The sequence below is a fragment of the Schistocerca serialis genome, chromosome 6 (genome assembly GCF_023864345.2).
Source record: "Schistocerca serialis cubense isolate TAMUIC-IGC-003099 chromosome 6, iqSchSeri2.2, whole genome shotgun sequence".
In the NCBI taxonomy this organism is placed as follows: domain Eukaryota; kingdom Metazoa; phylum Arthropoda; class Insecta; order Orthoptera; family Acrididae; genus Schistocerca; species Schistocerca serialis.
In genome coordinates, this window is record NC_064643.1 from 746,844,378 (window position 1) to 746,869,881 (window position 25,504).

Below are 25,504 nucleotides of genomic sequence, written 5' to 3' on the forward strand. Positions count from 1 at the left end.
CTCGCCTTCCCCACAATATTATCCATGTGGTCTTTCCAACTGAATTTCTTCGTAATTTTAACACCCAGGTACTTAGTTGAATTGACAGCTTTGAGAATTGTACTATTTATCGAGTAATCGAATTCCAACGGATATCTTTTGGAACTCGTGTGGAACACCTCACACTTTTCGTTATTTAGCGTCGACTGCCACCTGCCACACCATACAGCAATCTTTTCTAAATCGCTTTGCAACTGATACTGGTCTTCGGATGACCTTACTAGACGGTAAATTACAGCATGATCTGCGAACGACCTAAGAGAACTGCTCAGATTGTCACCGAGGTCATTTATATAGATCAGGAACAGCAGAGGTCCCAGGACGCTTCTCTGGGGAACACCTGATATCACTTCAGTTTTACTCGATGATTTGCCGTCTATTACTACGAACTGCGACCATCCTGACAGGAAATCACTAATCCAGTCGCACAACTGAGACGATACCCCATAGGCCCGCAGCTCGATTAGAAGTCGCTTGTGAGGAACGGTGTCAAAAGCTTTCCGGAAATCTAGAAATACGGAATCAACTTGAGATCCCCGGTCGATAGCGGCCATTACTTCGTGCGAATAAAGAGCTAGCTGCGTTGCACAAGAACGATGTTTTCTGAAACCATGCTGATTACGTATCAATAGATCGTTCCCTTCGAGGTGATTCATAATGTTTGAATACAGTATATGCTCCAAAACCCTACTGCAAACCGACGTCAGTGATATAGGTCTGTAGTTCGATGGATTACTCCTACTACCCTTCTTAAACACTGGTGCGACCTGCACAATTTTCCAATCTGTAGGAACAGATGCCGGCCGCGGTGGCCGTGCGGTTCTGGCGCTGCAGTCCGGAACCGCGGGACTGCTACGGTCGCAGGTTCGAATCCTGCCTCGGGCATGGGTGTGTGTGATGTCCTGAGGTTAGTTAGGTTTAAGTAGTTCTAAGTTCTAGTGGACTTATGACCTAAGATGTTGAGTCCCATAGTGCTCAGAGCCATTTGAACCATTTGTAGGTACAGATCTATCGGTGAGCGAGCGGTTGTATATGAGTGCTAAGTAGGGAGCTATTGTATCAGCGTAATCTGAAAGGAACCTAACCGGTATACAATCTGGACCTGAAGACTTGCCCGTATCAAGCGATTTGAGTTGCTTCGCAACCCCTAAGGTATCTACTTCTAAGAAACTCGGATGAGGATGTGGATAGGAGGGGCATGTGGTTAGCACACCGCTCTCCCGGTCGTTTTGATGGTTTTCTTTGACCGGAGCCGCTACTATTAGGTCGAGTAGCTCCTCAATTGGCATTAGGAGGCTGAGTGCATCCCGAAAAATGGCAACAGCGCATGGTGGCCCGGGAGGTCAGCCATCCAAGTGCCGGCCACGCCCGACAGCGCTTAACTTCGGTGATCTGACGGGGACCGGTGAATCCACTGCGGCAAGGCCGTTGCCCTATAGTCTCATGGTGGTGTAACAAATGTTAGCTTCTAAATCAATGCAATCAAAAGATCCTGCCATTTATGTCATATTTGATGTGTGAGACAGTATCAAAATATGTGACATAAATGGCCGTGTCTTTTGATTAGATTGACTTAAAGTTTCCCCGTTTTCTACATCGCCAAGGGAAAGACAGACTGACGGACAGACCAACAGACATCAAAAGTGATCCTGTAACGGTTCCGTCTTTACCGACTGCGATGCGGAATCTTAAAACAGATACTATTGAGCGAAAATTTATTACCTGCACCTTTCATATTATGACAAGTGGAGCAGATTTTGAAGATTTAAAATATGTATGCTGCGTTGCACCTCGTACACTGGACGACATTACGGAAATGTGTGAAGCAACAGATAAAACATTAACAGACAACATTACTTTTTCGCACTCTCGCTTGTACGAGGCGTGTCTTTTAAGTAAGTACCGATTTGAAATTTAAAAAATGACGTGCTAAGATATCCCAATAATTTTATTTTCACATGAAAGCCTGTACCTTAATCTACTTTTCTACATAATTTCCGTCAATATTGAGGCACTTTGCATAACGTTGTACCAGTTTTTGAATACCCTCCTCATAGAAGTCTGCCACCTGACTTGTTAACCACTGTATCACCACTGTTTTGACTTCGTCATCGTCTTGAAGACGCCGACCGCCCAGGTGTTTCTTCAACTGCAGAAACAGATGGTAGTCACTGGGCGCAAGATCGTGGCTGTACGGAGGATGATCTGGAGTTTCCCGTCCAAAAGATATGATGAGATCTTTGGTCTGATTCGCCACATGCGGACGGGCATTGTCTTGCAACAAAACGATGCCCTTGTTCAACTTCCATGGACTGTCGCTTTGATTCTGGTGTGACGTACTCATTAAAACCTGTACGGTACTTCCCATTGACTTAGACTCCTGAAATTTGGCGATAGGAACGGTTTCACAGAACAAGTACAGGAAAAAAATCTGAAAATTGTTAATCTGTAATTATACATCACATGAAACAGATGTTTTCTTTTGTCGTTTGTTGTCCGACTTCAAGTTTAAAATTAAGATAGTCTAAAAAGTGTTGGAATTCCTGGGACCGATATCTTGCCAGTATCGATGTCCATAGTAAGCAAAACTCGTCCGATTCCTCGATTCCCCGAGTGGGTTAACTGTCTTTATTCATAATTAAGTTAGTTCGGAACGCTCAGTGCGCGATTCCTACTAGTACCTCGACAATTTTTTTCTTGGTTCAGTCCATATTACCACATCTTAGAATATGGAGTGCTTCTTATAACACTCTGTGCGTGCTCATTGAAGCACACTCGCATTGCAGAACCGTTGTTATTGAGACAAATCTGCTGAGAGAACAGCGAGGCCTAGAGCACGTGGGCCCTGCGAGGGGGAAAAAACAGCCCTTCTTACACGTCGTAAGGAACGTGCAAGGTGCGCGGACAATGAAATATACAGCGTTCCGCAGAGGGGGGGGGGGGGGGGGCAGCAGCTCTCGAGATAGCAAGGCGAGCAGCTGCAACATATTGGCAGCCGCGAAGAAATGTAGCGCCGGCCGGGGAGGTAAGTCACGTGTGGCCGCCTTAAGGGTAACGCGGCGTAAATTTACTGCGGAGCCCGCTACCAGCAGCTGGCCGAGATATCGCGTGACAGGAACAGGCGTGGCGGGCTGCTCCCGTGCTGCAGCCGCAGTCGCCGCCTCCCGGGACGCTATCTGCTACAGCATCCGCAGCCAGTACTTGCGGTGATTTGTGTTTGCGCCGACACAATTTACTGGCGCCCGTAATCTCCGCTGCAGACAGGTGTCCTGTGTTCGATCCTACATCTGTCCAATATCCGATCGGACAAGTCCCATTGTCGAACGCTCTGGAGGACGCAGTGACTTGCGTCGATGCGTTGAGCACTCTCCAGCGAGAACGGCTTACTGCAGGGCTCTCCAAGTAGCCACAGCAGTAGCGGCAATAGCTGCTGGCAGGACACCTACACTGCTAGCCATTAAAACTGCTTCACCACGAAGATGACGTGCTACAGACGCGAAATTTAACCGACAGGAAGGAGATGCTGTGGTATGGAAATGATTAGCTTTTCAGAGCATTCGTACAAGGTTGGAGCCGGTGGTGACACCTACAACGTGCTGACATGAGGAAAGTGTCTAACCCATACCTCATACACAAACAGCATCTGACCGGCGTTGCCTGGTGAAACGTCGTTGTGATGCCTCGTGTAAGGAGGAGAAATGCATACCATCACGTTTCCGACTTTGATAAAGGTCGGATTGTAGCATATCGCGATTGCGGTTTATCGTATCGCTACATTGCTGCTCGCGTTGTTCGAGATCCAGTGACTGTTAGCAGAATATGGAATCGGTGGGTTCAGGAGGGTAATACGGAACGCCGTGCTGGAACCCAACGGCCTCGTATCACTAGCAGTCGAGATGACAGGCATCTTACCCGCATGGCGGTAACGGATCGTGCAGCCACGTCTCGATGCCATAGTCTGCAGATGGGGACGTTTGCAATATAACAACCATCTGCATGAACAGCTCGACGACATTTGTAGCAGCATGGACTACTCGGAGATCATCGCTGCGGTAACCCTTGACGACGAACCTGGGTGCACGAATGGCAAAACCTCATTTTTTCGGATGAGTCCAGGTTCTGTTTACAGCATCATGATGGTCGCACACGTGTTTGGCGCCATCATGGTGAACGCACATTAGAAGCGTGTATTCTTCATCGCCGTACTGGCGTATCACTCGGCTTGATGGTATGGGGTGCCATTGGTTACACGTATCGGTCACCTCTTGTTTACATTGACGGCACTTTGAACAGTGGACGTTACATTTCAGATGTGTTGCGACCCGTAGCTCTACCCTTCATTCGATCCCTGTGAAACCCTACGTTTCAGCAGGATAATGCACGACCGCATGTTGCAGGTCCTGTACGGGCCTTTCTGGATACAGAAAATGTTCGACTGCTGCCCTGGCCAGCACATTTTCCAGATCTCTCACCAATTGAAACGTCTGGTCAATGGTGGCCGAGCAACTGGCTCGTCACAATAAGCCAGTCACTACTCTTGATGAAGTGTGGTATCGTGTTGAAGCTGCATTCGCAGCTGTACCTGTACACGCCATCCAAGCTCTGTTTGCCTTAATGCCCAGGCGTATCAAGGTCGTTATTACGGCCATAGGTGGTTGTTCTGGGTACTGATTTCTCTGGATCTATGCACACAAATTGCATGAAAAAGTAATCACATGTCAGTTCTAGTATAATATATTTGTCCAATGAATTCCCGTTTAACATCTCCTTTTCTTCTTGGTGTTGCAATTTTAATGGCCAGTAGTGTATAATTTCTGGTTATATTACTACGACCACGTACTAGTATCCAGAGGAACCGCTATCTGCACCATAAATGTACTATTACGGATCTACGAGTACATGAATTTATTTTGTCAATAGTGCCACCCAAGTATGTTGAGAGATACACAACGGAAAATTCCAAGTTGTAGTGGTTCTAAGGATGTTCAGTCTGTTTATTTTCTGGGAATTTGGTGCCCGTGGATGTAACGAGAAGTTTGGTTGTGTTGCTCTAACAATTCGTACGTATTTGTAGCTGTGTGACAACTTTGCTTATATTATTAATGAATCCTTTATTCCCCACGAATTACATTATGTCCTGGTGAAGATTATCTTCTATAATAATTAATGGTGCAAGAATGTGTCATCAAAACATTCCGAAAGCATTAAATAATACATTCATCCAGCAATAGTTGAAAAATATTTATTTTCATACGGTTCTCGTTAGAATCACTGACATCCACCCGTCTTATGATGCGGGAAGCCAGCCGCTGTGGCCGAGCGTTTCTAGGCGCTGCAGTCTGGAACCGCGCAACCGCTACGGTCGCAGGTACGAATCCTGCCTCGGGCATGGATGTGTGTGATGTCCTTAGGTTAGTTAGGTTTAAGTAGTTCTAAGTTCTAGGGGACTGATGTCCTCAGATGTTAAGTACCATAGTGCTCAGAGCCATTCGAACCATTTTTTTATGATACGGGAAACGAGACTAATCTGTGAAAGCTAGCTGCCACCAACCAGCAGCAGGCCATTTTCGATTCAAAGTCAATATCAAATGTCAGATATAATCAGTTTGCTCCGGAGCCCTAGATACGCCATGGTTCACTAAAGGGGTGTCGGCCTGGATAGCTGAGTGGACGCCGGCACGGTAGCTCAGCGTGTTTGGTCAGAGTGTTAGCTGCCTCCTGTAACAAAAAAAGCTGAGTTAAGGGTTCAATGACGAACTTAACGAGTGTCGTGGGACCTCCGCCCCGAACACATACAACGACCAGTAACGAACAAAATGAGATAAAAAAGTGGCCAGCGCGACAAAATGCCATGCACAGGGGCCCGGGTTCGATTTCCGGCTGGGTCGGAGATTTTCTCCGCTCAGGGACTGGGTGTTGTGTTGTCTTCATCATCATTTCATCCCCATCGACGCCCAAGTCGCCGAAGCAGCGTCAACTAAAAAGACTTGCACCAGACGACCCGTCTACCCTACGGGGAGCCCTAGCCACACGACATTTCATTTCATTCACTGAAGGGGTCTAATTGCTCCGTCGTTAATTTGGACGGTTGACTTTGTCGTGTTTTTTGTCGTTGGAATAACGTGATATTCGACATATACCTCAGAAGTCAAAGATAAATGGCGTTCAGCCATTTACATCACAGTTCGCCCCGGCGATATCATTTATAGACTCACTATTGGCTTTCAGAGCAGTCATGTCAACACTTCAAAAAATGAACATAATTCTTGCACCTCTGGTACATCGCGTCTTTTACCCAAGCTGCAGTGATCAAAATGAATACAAACGCGTGCTAGTATCAACTGTATCTCGTTTCCTAATCTTACATCAGAATCTACGCAATGCATATGTCGTGTCAGCAAGGCGGCAATGATTTTGTGTCCCTACATGGTAATGAATTCAGTCATCATGTTCCAAAGGTACAAGCGATTACGAAATAATCGTCGATTGTAATGGTGACTTTCCCTTGAACACTGGCGACATCAGAAGCAAGGGAAGAACCCCCCATTAACGCGAAGGGCATGAGATAATAATGGTCAGTCTCTGATATTACACTATGGGCAGCGCAGAAAACTTTAACAGCCACGTCTTTCCTTTATCAAAACAAAATTCGCCATTTCCTCACAAATGCCATTGGCTCGAGAACAGATTAAGTGACTCGTCGATTGATGACTGGAGGATGTGGCAACGAAAAACTGCAAAATGAGAATTTTCTTGAAACAAAACAGTTTAATTTCCAACATCAGTAACAACAACGATACCAACAAAAGGTGCGGTGAACCTAGCTCAGCGAATGCGGTAGCAATGTAGGAACGCTGATACTGCACGCGTGAAAAGGTCGTCGAAAGAAGGTGCAGGACATAACGCTTCCAGCTGACGAAGGCAAAATTAAACCACCCAGAGTTAGACACTAACAAAGAACACATGGCCACTAGAGTGTCACATTCCTTATGTATAGAGAACGCTGTGGTAATGCTTGCACTTTGACCCAAACACAGTCACAGGGTTGTACATTTAGCAAAAAATTGGTGAAAACTAGCTATTCCGCTATAGGGAGTTCAGCGAGCTATTCCCGCGTTGAGAACCGCACTGTAACTGGATTTTAGCGACCTCTGCCATGGAGGCGGGGCAACGAGCGCGTCTGAAGCGCCATGTAGAATATATAATGGTCTGTAGATGGCGCGTAAAGCTGAAACAGGCGGTAGTTAGTTTCTGAACAGCGTGTCAGCTGTTATTAAAGAAGAGAGTCTAATTATTACTCAACACGTAATGGCCTACTATAAGGGACATGCAACTGATTTAGCAAAGCACGAACAAAACGATGCAATGTTCATTTTCACTTCCGATGCAACTACAACCACTTGGCAATCACAGCTCCATCGTGAAATGATTTTGGTAGAACGCACCTGTTAGCTTTAATAGCAGCTGGATGACGTATATGTTAGAAATCTCCGTACAGTTATGATGGATGTTGAAAGATAATTCTGTGCACTTGCAGAATATGTACTCATTGAGTAATAGAAATATGGTACTATTGCGCTCTCCATTTGTGGAGAATATGAGAATATGTATGTTTTTCTCTGCATAGAATGTAACAATGGAGGTATAATAAGGGGAGTCGGCGCTACAGACTAAGCACTGTACGTTGCTTTGAAGCCGGGGGCAGATGACGCAGCACATTAGCAGACTTCTGCTTACGATTTCTTCTTGTTCCTAATTTCTGTCATGTGCACGCAGTAGTTGTTTTAAATAGAAAATGTTACACTGGATTCTTGAATAACAGGGCGTCAGGAAAGCATTTTCAGATGTTTTCTGTTCATTACCGCCTATTTGATTCAGTAATATAAAGCATTTCACCTCGTTAATGCAACTTCCTTTTTGTTATGCGTTTAGAATAACCAAGAAGAGAAATGTGGGATATGAAAAGACTACTTTCGTAATGCAGCACTTCTTTTAATACGGTCTGGCGAGACATGTTCCGTCTATGTCCTACACCTACATCTACATCCATAATCTGCAATTCATATTTAAGTGTCTGGCAGAGGGTTCATCGAACCACCTTCACAATTCTCTATTATTCCAAAATCGTATAGCGCGCGGAAAGAAAGAACACCTACATCTTTCCGCACGAGCTCTGATTTCCCTTATTTTATCGTGGTGTTCGTTCTTCCCTATGTAGATCGCTGTTATGTTATAAAGTCAGTTATAGGGGACCTATAGTATGGTGTGGACTCTAAACCGTGGTTCAGCTTGAAATTTTTCACTTACACTGCATTTTACCGAATGTCAAAAAAGCGGTGTCTGAAGAAATGTACACATAACTGAAGACTGAACCACGAACATTTGGGATTGGGCACTGATATTTATTCCCTAAGCCATTCAGCCACGAGTTTCTTAGTGTAGAAATGTATGCATTTACTCTTGGGAGAAATATATGATTCCATTGCTCCACTTCTTTATATATGTTCTTAAACATGCATAGTAGTCTGGAACTTTTCGTATGAGTACTGGAAGCACTTGTAGGAATGACGCCACCTCTTTGTGAACAATTTTGTTTCAGGCCGAATATTTACATTCTGGCAATTTTTAGAACAGCCTACTGTCTTTACGGCGCAAGAAGATCCCTAACAGGTAAAGAGGACTTGGTCGCGCTGCTTCGTACGCCTATCATGGCCAAATACACGATGTGATTTTATTTACGTTTTCGTGGCAACGCCTCAGTGCTGCTGCCGTTGTAAGCGACTACGGCTGTCAGCCTTTTGTGCTTCTCGGTTGAGAGCTGACGACAAGATTACCAGCCACCAGGAGTGTCTTTCGCCGTACAGTGTAAAGGCGTAAGGGAAGTTACTGTAACTTTGAAGAACAGCGCTAGTTCTGTGGTGGCTTAAGTGCCGCGGTGCTTGTATTCGGGCTCCCACTGGTATTCCGAGATTTTCCTACGAACCACTTTTAAGCTAATATTGCGTCGAAAGGTCACGACCGATTTCTTCACACACCCGCCTCCAATTGAGTAAGTGTCTGGTCTCTAATCACATTAACGTTTACAAGACGTTACACTCCAACCTTCCCGTATTTTTACTACCTCTGTAGCGATAGTAGTCGAATGATAGCGGACATGAAAACTACACCGTTTTCTCGTCACGTCAGTCGACACGAAGTAAGTTATTTCTCTTTTTTACGGGACGAGAAGTAGAACTCTCCAGTGCCTGTGTTTTCTTCAATCAAGAGACAGTCGAGCTACATTGACAAGTGCTGGTGTGGTGGAAAGGATTTCTCGCTAATACGCTAGCTGGAGTATTTGTCGTGCTAAATAAATCATTCGTCAGCCTCACATCTCTCACCACTGACTACGCAATAAGCCATGCATGCTGAACACCAAACACATTTGTCTTGCTCTTATATTCGATTTACTTGGCACCTCGTTGCCGAAGACAGACTATAGTTGCCGGCAGCGACTGTACCACCAGTTCCGAGGTAGCGTTTTTGAATGTCCGCCGTGTCATTAAGTACATGCGTTATTTATGATTTGTGGTCTGCCGCTAAGCGCGCTGGTTAATCTACATACGTGATGAGCGCGGCCACAGAGACTGGACTAGCCCACCTTCTGTGGAAACAAAGCGGAAGCCCGCCTCATCTGAGGCTTCTGGCCCGTCGCAGCCGGCTGTCTTACACGTTCAGTTCATCATATCTTGAGCAACTATTCCGTTTCTCTCGGGCTACCAGAAAAAAATGTACTCTGAGCGTTATGTAAGGTCTGAATATGCTAGAATAGGTTGCAGGTAGTTGGAATCAGTTTTAGGGTCAAGAGAAGTTTGCGATACCAGTCATCGGCTTCGACTATTGACGTCTACGTCTACGTCTACCGATTACTTTGCAATTCAGACATAAGTGTTTGGCACAGGATTCATAGAACCACTTCCAGATTATTTCTCGAGCGTTACAGTCTCAAATAAGACGTGGGAAAAAAGAACACTTAAATCTTTCCAGAATGAGATTTTCACACTTCAGCGGAGTGTGCGCTGATATCAAACTTGGTAGAGCACTTGCCGCGAAAGGCAAAGGTCCCGAGTTCGAGTCTCGGTCCGGCACACAGTTTTAATCTGCCAGGAAGTTTCACTTAAATCTTTCTTTATGAGCTCTGATCTATGTTATTTTTACGCGATGGTAATTTCTCCCCACGTAGGTGGGGTCAGCAAGGTATTTTGGCATTCGGAGGAGAAAGTTGGTGTTTCAAATTTCGCGAATAGTTTTCGCCCAGATAAAAAACACCTTTGTTTTAATGACTGCCACCCAGCACGCGTATCATATACGTGATACTCTCTCATATGTTTCACTACAATACAACACGAGATGCCATCTTCTGATCGTCTTCAATGTTCTCTGTCAATCCTGTCGGGTAAAGCTCTCATATTGCGCTGCAGGACTGCAGAAGAAAAGGGACACGCGTAGCGTAGGTAGTCTCTTCAGTAGACCTTTTCAGTGTTCTGCGAATGAAACGCGGTCTTTGGTTCGCTTCCCTCGTAACATTTTCTATGTCGTGGTTTCAGTTTAAGTTGTTTGTAATTGCAGTCCCTCGATATTAAGTTGAATCGACGATCTTTATTCATGATATTTATACTGTAACCGAAATTTAAAGGGATTTTTAATTACTGATGTAGAAGATCTCAAATTTTTCATTGTTCAGTAGAAATTGCCAGTTTGCGCAGCATGGAGACATCGGATAAATTCTATTGTCCGATACCACCCGTCGGCTTTGACCAATGACGTCATACGTAAGGCAATCATGCTGCAATGGGCAATCTATGAATGGAACGGATTATACTCGTAAACAAACGAATGTAGGATGCCATAAAATAATGCATTTAACGCGACTGTTATTTACGCGCGAATTTTATTTAAACGAGTTGAAGATGAGTGAAATAAATAAGAACACGAGAGCAATTACGAGTGCATATATTATATAATATAATAGAACAGCGTTGTGCAGAACCCGTTGCCAGCGATGTGGAAGGCGTAGTATACCGTTAGCAGAGCCTGTTATATTTTCCACACATACTCCAAAAACGAACTAAATAATGAACCATCGAATAGTTGGAATCGGTAACTAGAAGCAACCTACGTAAGAAGTCATTTCTAGTTACTGATTCCAATATTACTGTTTATTGCGCAAAAATCTTATAACATGTCAGAAACGTGCTTAAACAATGATCTTGTTCATGAACTACGGAATACGACTAGACTTTCAAAAAATGAAAATCTTTACGCACATTACTGCACACGCAAAGAAATAAAAGGCAAAAAAGACCGAATCTTTCAACCGGTAACTACACTACACGTAAGTCACACCAGTTGCAGTAGCTCCAAATAACACTCAGTAAAATCGATACACCAGGAGTGACAGTAAAAATAAGACAAGTGTAGCAAAACCATCGAAAAGGAAAACTTAAAAGTGGCTGCATAAAAAGAAACTTACCACATATGAACTTCCAAAGGAGTCAAAGATCGAGGCTGAGAAGAACGAAATAAGGACATAACAAGAGATAATGTTAGAAGGTCAAACTGTAACGAAAGAAGCAAAATCCAGAATAACTAATGAAAAAATAATAAGAAACACAAACTGCCAAGCACGAATGAGGTACCACTCAAGTCAGTTCTTCTTTACCACCCGCTCTCAATCAGACACAAAATTTTAAAATAATAAAAAAAATGAAACCACGAGTCAATCACACAAACCCTACGGCAAAGGCACAGCAATACCCCTCGGTCCACCATTGTAACCAGAAAATATTAAAACGACAGAAAAACCTCCCTCCAGAGAAGCCAAAAAAGTAGCACTCGCACAATATAGTAACATAAAAAAACGCAACATAAAACTAGAAAAAAGTATCAGACTCACCAACACCTAACTAACAAAACGAATCCTTACGGTCACTCATTTTCTGAAGCAGAATTTTCGCAGTATAAACAACTAACTCATTCATAACGAACAGCGTGAGAAATCAAGACCTTATAAATCACGACTACTTATAAATCGCGACTACTTCCATTAACAAAAGATGCCGAAAACAAATTACGAGATGAAAGCAAAACAATCTACATCGTATTTTTAATATACGCGCGCAACGAGGAAATCCAGAGAAATCATTTAACGTTCATCGACAGCAATCTGCGGCACAAACAAAACATCACACATTACGTCATTGGTCAAAGCCGACGGGTGGTATCGGACACTAGAATTGACCCTATAAATTGCCAGCTTGCGCAGCCTGGAGATATCTTGTGCAAATAATTTTGCAATTCCGTTTCACCTTCTGACGACTTTACTAGACCGTAGATGACATCATCTGCAAACAATCTAAGAGGGTTGTTCATATTGTCTCCCAAATTGTTTTTGTATGTTAAGAACAGCATAGACCCTAAAGCACTTTCCTGGGGAACAAGAGATATCACTTGCATTTCACTGGATGACTCCCCGTCAGTTACTACGAACTTTGATCTTTCTAACAGGAAAATACAAATCCAGTCGCAGAACTGAGACGATACTCCGTAGACACGCAATTTGATTAGAAGCTGGTTGTGAGGAACGGTGTAAAGTTAATGGCTGCTGTGACGTCGATTCGTACTACGATGTTATCCAGTCTACACATTAATCAAGTATAATCGAGTAGTAAAAGAAACCAAAGAGAAAAACTGGAAAGGAAATAAGGTTGAGGAAGAAGAAATAAAAACCTCGAGGTTAGTCGATGAATTTTTAATCCTCTCTGAGACGGCAAATGACTTGGATGAGTAGATGAGTGGAATGGATAGAGGTTATAAGATGAATATCAACAAAAGAAAAACAAGGGCAATAGCCGAAATAAATCAGGAGCTGCTTATGAATTTCGATTAGGAAGTGAAACACGAACAGTTGTAGATGGGTTATGCTACGTGGGCAGCAAAGTAACTGATGAGAGCCGAAATAGGGAGGATATAAAATGCAGAATGGCAATAACAAGGAAAGCGTATCTGGTAAAGAGCAATTTTTTCGACATCGAATTTAAAAGTATTTGTTACAGAGTATTTTCTGGAGTGTAGCCTTATAGGGAAGTGAAACGTGGACGGTAAACAGAACAAATATAAAATGGAAGGTTTCGATAGTGATGTTACAGAAGAAAGCTGAAGATAGGTGGGTGGGTTGGATAGCTAATGAAAAGATGCAGAACTGAATTGTGGAGAAAAGTCATTTGTGAACAAATTGACAAAAAATAGGTATAGGTTGATAAGACGCATCCTGAGGCACAATTTGGTAATGAAAGGAAGTGTGGAGAGTAAGATTTTTAGAAGGAGTCCAGTGCACGGGATGCAGTAAGCAGGTTCAAATTGACGAAGGTTGTACTAGTTACGAAGAATGAAAAGGCTTGCGTGGAATAAATTAGTGTGAATTGATTGACTGTCGTACGGCATGGTTAGCTGAGGGATCCGCCTATTTGAAAAGGATTTTGTTCGTGAAGTGTGAGAGCTGAGTATGAAATGTAGCTGTTGAGTGTAGGTGACTGTAACGGGTGTGTGTAATCCGTGTCGTGTTTGTGTTCTATGATGAGAGAAGGGAGAGGGTGAAACTCTGTGCCGGCACATAGCCTCCTCCTCTCGAATAGCACCAAGGAGGTCGCCAGGCTTAACCTCCCCAGACGATGGACGAATCCCCGTCAACTACGTCACGAGCCCTCACTGCATGAGAAACTGCTGTGAAGTATGAAGGTAATGATGGATATAGGCGGAAAGACTGGTGATCAGGAGCTTTACGCCATCAACTCTTGGCCCATTGCCGACGAAATACTACCAGTGAAAATTTCTTCCAGCGCCTGGCTTCGAACTGGCGTGCGTCCGATTCAGTCGCCACCGGGGAGGAGTTCGCTAAGCCGTCGGCACACGGGCCGTGCATTCGAAAGATGATCGTTGAGAGTTTCTGACATCATAGCGTGGAACAGCACACAGTGGAGTCTTGCGGAACATGCAGGGCAATATCTTGCATGTCAGTTGTTCTGAATGTGCGTTTGAACGTAGGCCAATGTGATGGAAGAACGCCACCTATGTCACATGCACACGTCTCTCTTCAGTGGAGAGTCCCGAGGTGCTGTATTGGCTTCCAGTTGAAGCCCATATGTATACATACAACATCAGAACAGTGAGAACCTCTCGAAAACCCGTCGTTCACTGTATGATTCGTTGTACAAAAAAGGCGGAAAACGTCATATGCAAATGGTTCAAATGGCTCTGAGCACTATGGGACTTAACTTCTAAGGTCATCAGTCCCCTAGAACTTAGAACTAGTTAAACCTAACTAACCTAAGGACATCACACATATCCATGCCCGAGGCAGGATTCGAACCTGCGACCTTAGCGGTCGTGCGGTTCCAGACTGTAGCGCCTAGAACCGCTCGGCCACCCCGGCCGGCAAAACGTCATATTCGTGCTTAAATAATTATTGTAATTTGTCTATTATAAGAATATGCAATTTCAAGGCAACAGCACTTTGAGTATCTATCGAAAACTCATTGTCCTTGATATAATTTTTTACATTTAAATGTCAGTAACATATCTACTGTTAAAAGTTTCTCGAGATAGTAATATGAAAGTACCGTCGTAAATAGAGCATTGTCGATGTTGTGCAATGAGTAGCGTCCAGAATTGTAAAGGCTCACGTGATGTGATGCTGGTTCACGTATCGCTGGTCTCCCATACTTTTTTACTTATCATCGCGTTTTCTAAGAGGTTCTGATACGTTCTTATATTCTCTAATCTTCGATGCCATGTAAATGTGAGACCTTTCTGAGGAGTGAATTCGTTCGATTGGCTTGATCATAAAGACAGCGTGCACTACTTGCAGTAAGATGTTTTGCACTTCCTTTTTTTAAGTTTTATATTTCATATATAGCAAAGATTCTGCTACTGAATATGTACAATGATCAAGTAAGATTGATCTCAGAGTCCTACTACACTTCTGGCCATTAAAATTGCTACACCAAGGAGAAATGCAGATCATAAACGGGTATCCATTGGACAAATATATTATACTAGAACTGACATGTGATTACATTTTCACGCAATTTGTATGCATAGATCCTGAGAAATAAGTACCCAGAACAACCACCTCTGGCCGTAACAACGACCTTCATACGTCTGGGTATTGAGTGAAACAGAGCTTGGATGGCGTGTACAGGTACAGCTGCCCATGCAGCTTCAACACGATACCACAGTTCACCAAGAGTAGTGACTGGCGTATTGTGACGAGCCAGTTGCTCGGCCACCATTGACCAGACGTTTTCAATTGGTGAGGGATCTAGACAATGTGCTGGCCAGGGCAGCAGTCGAACATTTTCTGCATTCAGAAAGGCGCGTACAGGACCTACAACATGCGGTCGTGCATTATCCTGCTGAAATGTAGGGTTTCGCAGGGATCGAATGAAGGGTAGAGCCACAGGTCGTAACACATCTGAAATGTAGCGTCCACTGTTCAAAGTGCCGTCAATGCGAACAAGAGGTGACAGAGACGTGTAAACAATGGCACCCCATACCATCACGCCGGGTGATACGTCAGTATGGTGATGACGAATACATGCTTCCAATATGCGTTCACCGCGATGTCGCCAAACACGGATGCGACCATCATGATGCTGTAAACAGAACCTGGATTCATCCGAAAAAATGACGTTTTGCCATTCGTGCATCCAGGTTCGTCGTTGAGTACACCATCGCAGGCGCTCCTGTCTGTGATGCAGCGTCTAGGGTAGCCGCAGCCACGGTCTCCGACCTGATAGTCCATGCTGCTGAAACGTCGTCCAACTGTTCGTGCAGATGGTTGTTGTCTTGCAAACGTCCCAATCTGTTGACTCAGGGATCTAGACGTGTCTGCACGATCCGTTACAGGCATGTGGATAAGATGCCTGCCATCTCGACTGCTAGTGATACGAGGCCGTTGGGATCCAGCACGGCGTTCCGTATCAACCCCCTGAACCCACCGATTCCATATCCTGCTAACAGTCATTGGATCTCGACCAACGCGAGCAGCAATGTCGCGATACGATAAACGGCAATCGCGATAGGCTACAATCCGACCTTTATCTAAGTCGGAAACGTGATGGTACGTGTTTCTCCTCCTTACACGAGGCATCACAACAACGTTTCACTTGGCAACACCGGTCAACAGCTGTTTGTGTATGAGAAATCGGTTGGAAACCTTCCTCATGTCAGCACGTTGTAGGTGTCGCCAATCTTGTGTGAATGCTCTGAAAAGCTAATCATTTGCATATCACAGCATGTTCTTCCTGTCGGTTAAATTTCGCGTCTGTAGCACGTCAGCTTCTTGGTGTAGCAGTTTTAATGGCCAGTAGTGTAAAAAGTGAGAGTGATAAAATAGTATTTAAGTGGAAAGCTATAGCAAATTTGTATCGTACTGTTTGTAATAGATACTTCATAAGCGGAAGTTGTTATTTACTGGACACGGTACTTTCGTTTTTATCTTGTAACATCTTCATGGGTATTGGAGTTTTTATTTATGTATACTACAGTCGGACTATCTTATGGACAAGGGCGGAAATATGCGCCTTAATTGCGCCAGCACTGGAGGTTTGGTCCTGTCCATTTCATAACGAGCGAACTAGAAAAATCCCTCAACTGCCGCTGGAGCGCGCTGCGGTCGCATATGCAACGTTGAGGCTCGCGTACCGTATGCACATGTCGCATCATTTCTGAGCGTCCAGTAGCTCGTTGAAAACTGCACGCTCAACGTTAACGTTCAAAAGCACAATCCGTTTCCTGACGACTTCAGTGACTTTGGCCACGGAGGCAGGTTGACGTGGGCGGAGAGCTGAAAAAAAAATCGAGATTAAAGCCGTCGGCACACGGACCGTGCATCCGAACGTTGAGCGTTGAGCGTGTCGAGTTTCTGACGTCACAGCATGGAATAGCACGTTCGGGAGTCTTTCCGAACGTGCAGAGCAATATCTGGCATGTCAGATATTGTGAGCGTGCGCCAGCGTTGACCAATGAGATGGCACAACGCCGCCTACGTCACACGCACGCCGTCTCCCTTCAGTACAGAGTTGTGAGGCGCCACATTGGCATTCATTTCAAGCCTATACGTATATATGTCGTTCCGAGCACCAGCAAACTGAGAATCACTGGAAAGTCCGTTGTTAACTGTGTGATTCGTTCCAACAAAATAATGAGAAATATCATATTCGTAGCAAAAGAATTATTGTAACGAGCTTAGGCTATTTGAAGGCGGCGACACACTGAAGATCCACCCAAAACGCATTGTTCTTGGTACAATGTGTTATAATTAAATTTCAGTTAGTAAAATATCTACGATTAAAGTTTTTAACAAGAGGTAAGATACTATGATTAGATTCAGATGATGTGGTGTTAGTTTAGGGAAATGAATAGCTTCACTGTATAATATTGAGTTTTTTTTGTTGGGGTGGTGGTTCGCGTCCTGACACAACAATTTTTTTTCCTAACATTCACGTTTAATATAAGTATAGACTATAATATTTGATTTTATGTAAATACAAGTTAACCTTTTTTTGAGGGGTGTCTTTGTTCTATTGGCTTAATCTAAAGGACAGCATACGCTACTTGTATAAAGATATTTAGCTCCTTCTTTTACGCTTCGTAATTCACATATTGCAAAGATTCTGTTACTGGGTAGGAACTGTGATCAAGTAATAGTTACCTTGGGGTTTTACTAAAATGTGGGAATGATGAAATAATGTTTACCTTATGCGGTATCCCAAATTTGTAGCGCACTGTTTGTAATGGAACTTTTATAAGCCTGTTTCCTTATTGATTGGACGTGGTACTTTCCTTTTGGTGGACGATGGAGGAAATGTGCGTTTTAATAGAGCTAATAAGGTATGTTTACACTGGGATACATGTATCGCGACATGTATGAGCGACATGTCAATTTGACATGTCGCGATACATCACCTAATACAAAAATTCACAGAACTTGTGTGCGGACCCTCGAGCTCATACATGTCGCGTATACATTTTGTATATCGCTTTGTGGCCATATACGCGACATGTATGAGCGACATTTGAACTCGCGCATGCGCAGTACTATTATTTTCTGTCGTCTTGTCGCCTGCCGCTTATTTTGACGATTAGCGCATGCGTAGTACCAGGCTCTTTGGCGGCTGTTTGAGTTTTGGAGGTGCCGACTATCGTTTCGACGTTAATGTATCTGCATAGAACATCAAAAATTGCCATATGCAACATTATTCTTTGTGTTTGCGAGGCCATTGTGCAAGTTTTATTCCAAGAAGTGAAGGTAAAAGTTTTATATATATCAGAGTATGTAATACATTCTATATTTTTTTCATGCATCTGGCACGTATATCAATTTTTTGCTATTATTCCGGCGGCCTCGCGTGATAATGTTGACAACGGATGCCGACAATCGTGTGTGAGACGTTGGCATTAGCAATCGCGCGACAATGCAAATGTTTTGCAATGAAATCTTCGTTTCAAGAGGAATCCCCAGTGGTCAAAAAACGGAGTGTTACTGCCAACTGACCCTCTGGTGGAATCGCTTCCCGAAAGTTTGTGTTGGTTTTGGACACAAGAGGAGCGGCAAGTGATAACAAACCGCGGAAATCCTCCATACTCATCCTAACGTAATTTCTAAAATATGCTCCATCCTTTAGCGTTAATTCGCGAGAAATTCTCTCTGCCACCATCTACGCTTCCTCCGCCTTTTCTTCCTATCATCTTCCAAAAGAGCAAGTGTACCAGCACATGAAAATGTGAAATCTTCCAAATCGTCGTCGAAAGCTATCGCACAGTGATACATATCAACCAGTGTAAACGCACGCTCATACATGTATGAGGTTGATACTTGTCAACTCATACAAGTCGCGATACATGTCGCAAAGTCGCATATACATGTATCTCATACATGTGCCGATACAAATGGCAGTGTAAACGCACCTTTCGTGGCAATTTTACGCGCGCCCGTTGAGTAAACAGTGTGATTTACGAACTAGAAACATCCCTCAACTGCCGCTGGAGTGCGTTGCGATCGCGTATACCACGTTGGGGCCCACGTACCGTATGCACGAGTCACATCGTTCCTGAGCGTTCAGCAGCACGTTGAACTTGGCACGCTCAACGTTGACGTCAGGCAGTACGGTCCGTGTGCCGACGTCTTAAAGACCAGAACAGTAACATACTTGCATTGGTTCAAATGGCTCTGAGCACTATGGGACTTAGCTTCTGAGGTCATCAGTCCCCTAGAACTTAGAACTACTTAAACCTAACTAACCTAAGGACATCACACACACCCATGCCCGAGGCAGGATCCGAACCTGCGACCGTAGCGGTCGTGCGGTTCCAGACTGTAGCGCCTTTAACCGATACTTGCATTAGGCGAGTTCTCGGTAACAGCACAGAACCAGTAAGCAGTTCCTTCTGCCCGTACAGACGTGCAGAGCTGTAAACAGTTGGCTCCGCACAGTTGCCCGCGAGCTGCGCACATCACGGAAGAACGCCGCAGCAGCAAGTAAATCACAGCTGCGGCCCGTCCCGGCGTGTCTTGGAGGTGTACGGGGCGGCCGCGGAATGCCGGGGCGTAATGGCCACGCCGGCCGCCCGCATTCTTTGCTTTTCCGCGGCGCCGCAGGTAGGCGGCGGTCTGGCTACCTGGCCAGCCTGGGCAGCCACCTGCGCCATCACGGCCGACCCCGGCGACCTCGCCACTGCCGGCTGCGGCCGCAGTTTGCTCGCGAGGCGCTGCGGCGCTCTGGTGCCGTGTAAACCGCACTCAGTGAAATTTGCGCCCAGAAAAGGAGAACGAAAGATCCACTAACAGCGCAACTTGCCCGCAGGTGGAAGAGCCGAGAGCTCTTGCTTGGCGTTTTACTTTATGCTGGCGAGGAGGACTGGAGATGGACGAACAAGGACTGTAGTGCCAACATTTTTGCAATCGGAACATCTACGTCTGCATCTACATCCATACTCCGCAAGCCACCTGACGGTGTGTGGCGGAGGGTACCTTGAGTACCTCTATCGGTTCTCCCTTCTATTCCAGTCTCGTATTGTTCGTGGAAAGAAGGATTGTCGGTATACCTCTGTGTGGGCTCTAATCTCCCTGATTTTATCCTCATGGTCTCTTCGCGAGATATACGTAGGAGGGAGAAATATACTGCTTGACTCCTCGGTGAAGGTATGTCCTCGAAACTTCAACAAAAGCCCGTACCGAGCTACTGAGCGTCTCTCCTGCAGAGTCTTCCACTGGTGTTTATCTATCATCTCCGTAACGCTTTCGCGATTACTAAATGATCCTGTAACGAAGCGCGCTGCTCTCCGTTGGATCTTCTCTATCTCTTCTATCAACCCTATCTGGTACGGATCCAACACTGGTGAGCAGTATTCAAGCAGTGGGCGAACAAGCGTACTGTAACCTACTTCCTTTGTTTTCGGATTGCATTTCCTTAGGATTCTTCCAATGAAAAAAAATGAAATGAAATGTCGTGTGGCTAGGGCCTCCCGTCGGGTAGACCGTTCGCCTGGTGCAGGTCTTTCGATTTGATGCCACTTCGGCGACCTGCGCGTCGATGGGGATGAAATGATGATGATTAGGACAACGCAACACCCAGTCCCTGAGCGGAGAAAATCTCCGACCCAGCCGTGAATCGAACCCGGGCCCTTTGGATTGACAGTCTGTCACACTGACCACTCAGAATAAACATATGCTTTACCGACAATCAACTTTATATGATCATTCCATTTTAAATCACTCCTAATGCGTACTCCCAGATAATTTATGGAATTATATGCTTCCAGTTGCTGACCTACTATATTGTAACTAAATGATATGGGATCTTTCTTTCTATATATTCGCTGCACATCACACTTGTCTACATTGAGATTCAATTGCCATTCCCTGCACCATGCGTCAATTCGCTGCAGATCCCCCTCCTGCATTTCAGTACAATTTTCCATTGTTAAAACCTGTCGATATACCGCAGCATCATCCGCAAAAAGCCTCAGTGAACTTCCGATGTCATCCACAAGGTCATGTTATGTATATTGTGAATAGCAACGGTCCTACGACACTGCCCTGCGGCACACCTGAAATCACTCTTTCTTGTGAAGACTTCTCTCCATTGAGAATGACATGCTGGCCGCGGTGGCCGTGCGGTTCTGGCACTGCAGTCCGGAACCGCGGAACTGCTACGGTCGCACGTTCGAATCCTGCCTCGGGCATGGGTGTGTGTGATGTCCTTAGGTTAGTTAGGTTTAAGTAGTTGTAAGTTCTAGGGGACTTATGACCTAAGATGTTGAGTCCCATAGTGCTCAGAGCCATTTGAACCATTTGAGAACGACATGATGCGGTCTGTTATCTAGAAACTCTTCAATCCAATCACACAATTGGTCTGATAGTCCACATGCTCTTACTTTGTTCATTAAACGACTGTGGGGAACTGTATCGAACGCCTTGCGGAAGTCAAGAAACACCGCATCTACCTGGGAACCCGTGTCTATGACCCTCTGAGTCTCGTGGACGAATAGCGCGAGCTGGGTTTCACACTATCGTCTTTTTCGAAGCCCATGTTGATTCCTACAGAGTAGATTTCTAGTTTCCAGAAAAATCATTATACTCGAACATAATACGTGTTCCAAAATTCTACAACTGATCGACGCTAGAGATATAGGTCTATAGTTCTGCACATCTCTTCGATGTCCCTTCTTCAAAACTGGGATGACCTGTGCCCTTTTACAATCCTTTGGAACGCTACGCTCTTCTAGAGACCTACGGTACACCGCTGCAAGAAGGGGGGCAAGTTCCTTCGCTTACTCTGTGTAAAATCGAACTGGTATCCCATCAGGTCCAGCGGCCTTTCCTCTTTTGAGCGATTTTAATTATTTCTCTATCCCTCTGTCGTCTATTTCGATATCTACCATTTTGTCATCTGTGCGAAAATCTCGAGAAGGTACTACAGTGCAGTCTTCCTCTGTGAAACAGCTTTGGAGAAAGACATTTAGTGTTTCGGCCTTTAGTCTGTCATCCTCTGTTTCAGTACCATTTTGGTCACAGAGTGTCTGGACATTTTGTTTTGATCCACCTACCGCTTTGACGTAAGACCAAAATTTCTTAGGATAATAATTTATATTCTGTCGCACGCAAACACAATTTTTTACTTACGAGTGAATCTTCTGAAACTTTCTTTCTTTCGCTGACGCCATAGCCCCGCAGCCACTGCAGGGTCGGCATGGTTAGAACGAATATGGCAAGCTAAGTTTTAGGGGTGGCCGGATGGCCTTCCTGCCGCCACCTTGTACCTCCAGGGATGGAATCAGTGTACCCCAGCTCTCTGCATCTAGTGTAAATCGTGAAATAGTGCGAACGTGTTTCAAATATCTGCGACTCGTGCACCTGAGGCGGAACGTCGGGACCAGCCCGGTATTCACCTAGCGGGATGTGGAAAACCGTCTAAAAGCCACATCCAGGCTGGCCGGCACACCGGCCCTCGTCGTTAATTCGACGGGCGGATTCTACCCGTGGCCGGCGCGCCTACCCGAGTCCAGGAAGCAGCGCGTTAACGCTCTCGGCTACTCTGGCGGATTAGTGAATCTTCAGAAACCACAATGGATAAAATAAAAATCCAATTTACAAACACTGAATTTAAAAATCGTCTCTCTTCTACTCGACAAACATACTTTACAGTAAATATAAAATAAATTTTTCGAATGCAACGTAGTAGATTAACTAATAACATTTTCAAATATTTGCGGGGCAGGAAGTCCACAACAAGTTGCTTCAACGAAGTAATTAAGGATTTAGAAGGAAACAAAATAAAACTGCAGATATAAACAGTAGAGAAACCTTTCGGAAAAAAGTATTGAAAATGGAAGGATTCCTAGCAGGATACCTAAAAAGACTGATCCAGAATGGTCTGAAGATAGACAAAAGAAACATGGTGAACAGATGAAAGCATACTGGAAGAAAAGAAAAGAACAAAGAACAGCCCGCATCTCGTGGTCGTGCGGTAGCGTTCTCGCTTCCCACGCCCGGGTTCCCGGGTTCGATTCCCGGCGGGGTCAGGGATTTTCTCTGCCTCGTGATGGCTGGGTGTTGTGTGCTGTCCTTAGGTTAGTTCGGTTTAAGTAGTTCTAAGTTCTAGGGGACTTATGACCACAGCAGTTGAGTCCCATAGTGCTCAGAGCCATTTGAACCATTTTTCTTAAGGACGGCTCCAGGTATTTACATGCAGAAAATATTTTTCATTGTTCTCAGGACCTTTTCTAGCTCTTCTTTCGTCTCCGTGATCACAGGAATAGTCTACCCATTACTTTTGATCCCCACTTCATTTTCACGAACTCGTTCCATAGCTTCCTCAATGTGAGGATTGAATATAAGAGGAGAAAAAGCACGACCTTTTGCTTCGTGTTCCTAATGAAAATATGTACCATTAAAGAAGAAAAAGCGGTGCTTAGACGTTGTAACTACTGGAACCAGTGCAATATGTGTACCTAAGAGGGCATTCGTAGAACATTATGTCGGCTGCTGGTGGCGATCATCTTTCAGTAGCAGGATAGCCGGCCGCTGTGGCCGAGCGGTTCTAGGCCTTTCAGTCTGGAATCGCGCGACCGCTGCCGTCGCAGATTCGAATCCTGCCTCGGGCATGGATGTGTGTGATGTCCATAGGTTAGTCAGGTTTAAGTAGTTCTAAGTTGTAGGGTACTGATGACCCCAGATGTTAAGTCCCCTAGTGCTCAGAGCCATTTGAACCGTTTGAATTTGGTAACAGGATATTTACGTTGCAGGTCAGTCGACGCGACTTGCACCTAATTGCGGGCATTGCGAGCATGTACAGTGGACGGGGTTTCTAGGAGTGCAGGAGGGCAAGTAGTTTCCAGGAATACTGGCCGCAAATTTATCAGATCTTTGCATAGGCGCAGATTTCACTGGACACAGTTTTCACACACTCAGCGTCTCTACGGCAATACAATTTATGACAGACTACTGGGAACACTTCATTGATACAGGAAGGTGCTGGTACGCTTGCCCTGGACAGCAAAGACTTCATGTAGTTTATACTCAGGCACTGTTCACCATAGACGGAATGCCAACCCAATAGCACTTCGCTTGGTCCACTGCCGGACTGTGAAGTGAGACTACATTTAGTTTTTCGTGCCCTTACCAGTTTACAGCCATGATCTCGTACACTTGTCGCCTCTTCTAAAATTTTCGGGCCCATATTTGGCGACATCAATGGTTGTTTTGTTTCCCAGGCATACAACTGACATCACAGTATAATGTTTGTGCCATATCCTACACCTCACAGTTATCACAGAAAATGTCTCTCTCCTCTTGTAATCACCACTTTGATGATTTTTTTTTCTTTACTGGTGCAACACCTGTTCCTATTCTGATGAGGGTACTCCATGTTTCCCGCTTCAGTTGGGCACCTATAGTTTGTTTCTTTTGCTGGCTAACAATCGGTAGTTTCTATGTCCACATCGTTCATGAGACTTCTCCTTAATTATAAACTTACGGGAAATCTGCTCTCTGCACGGTACATAACATGTTTTTCATCGAAGGTCTGTATGAACTTTTTTCGTGTATTTTATTCCTGATTGTCAAATACACGAAACAGAGAATCCATGTACTATGTACAGTTTATTCAGAGGCGTAGCCTTCATACACGCTGTTGTTAAACATCATGTTTCACTCAGAAAGAGATCCACGAGATGGACAGACCTAGTCCGTCCTGGGCAGGCATCCTCTGAAGCAGAAAGGCACTGGACACTACCAGTTCTTCTGAGGACGGTAGGATTTGTTCCCGAGCAAGCTAGTTTCTTCGAAATGTTGTTCCTCGTCGAAGACTGCTTTTGGAATCGGGCTTACCCCAGGCAGCGCTGACTTTTATCTGCAGAAGGTCCTTCCACATTTGAGTGAAGATGATAATTGAGATACCATACTTGATGCAAAAACTCGGATGACAGTGTCAGAATCAATGAACCAGGAATCATAAAGTCTAGTAGTGGTCAAAATTCATATGGAAAACTTGTGAAGCATAACATCGGAATTTACCTGCTAGCCAAACTGTATACATGCAACCACACCAAACAATATTTAGAAGGCAATGAATAGAATCTTTATACCTTGTCCATTATGTCTTATTTCTTTCACAGTACCAAATAAGGTTAAAACGTAACTGTATTCCTCTCCTTCAGTAGGTATGGCCTATTGAGTATTAAATAAAGGATATTTAATGAAAGCTGCCTCATCAGTATATGTTATTTATGCACAATGTAGACTTTTTCTCCGTCCAGGTATTGTAGTACCTAAATCACTTTCCGCTTTCAGATTTGTGGCCTCTTTTGGAGCAATATTTAACGATAAATGTATGCAAAGCTTCAAACTGTACCTAGTGTCTCC

The 25,504-nt window shown here is 44.6% G+C and overlaps 1 pseudogene; it reads right to left on the reverse strand.

Annotated features, from left to right (window-relative positions):
• Window positions 1-1,354: 1,354 nt before the first annotated feature.
• LOC126485430 (5S ribosomal RNA) lies at window positions 1,355-1,472 on the reverse strand (annotated as a pseudogene).
• Between the last annotated feature and the right edge of the window lie 24,032 nt (window positions 1,473-25,504).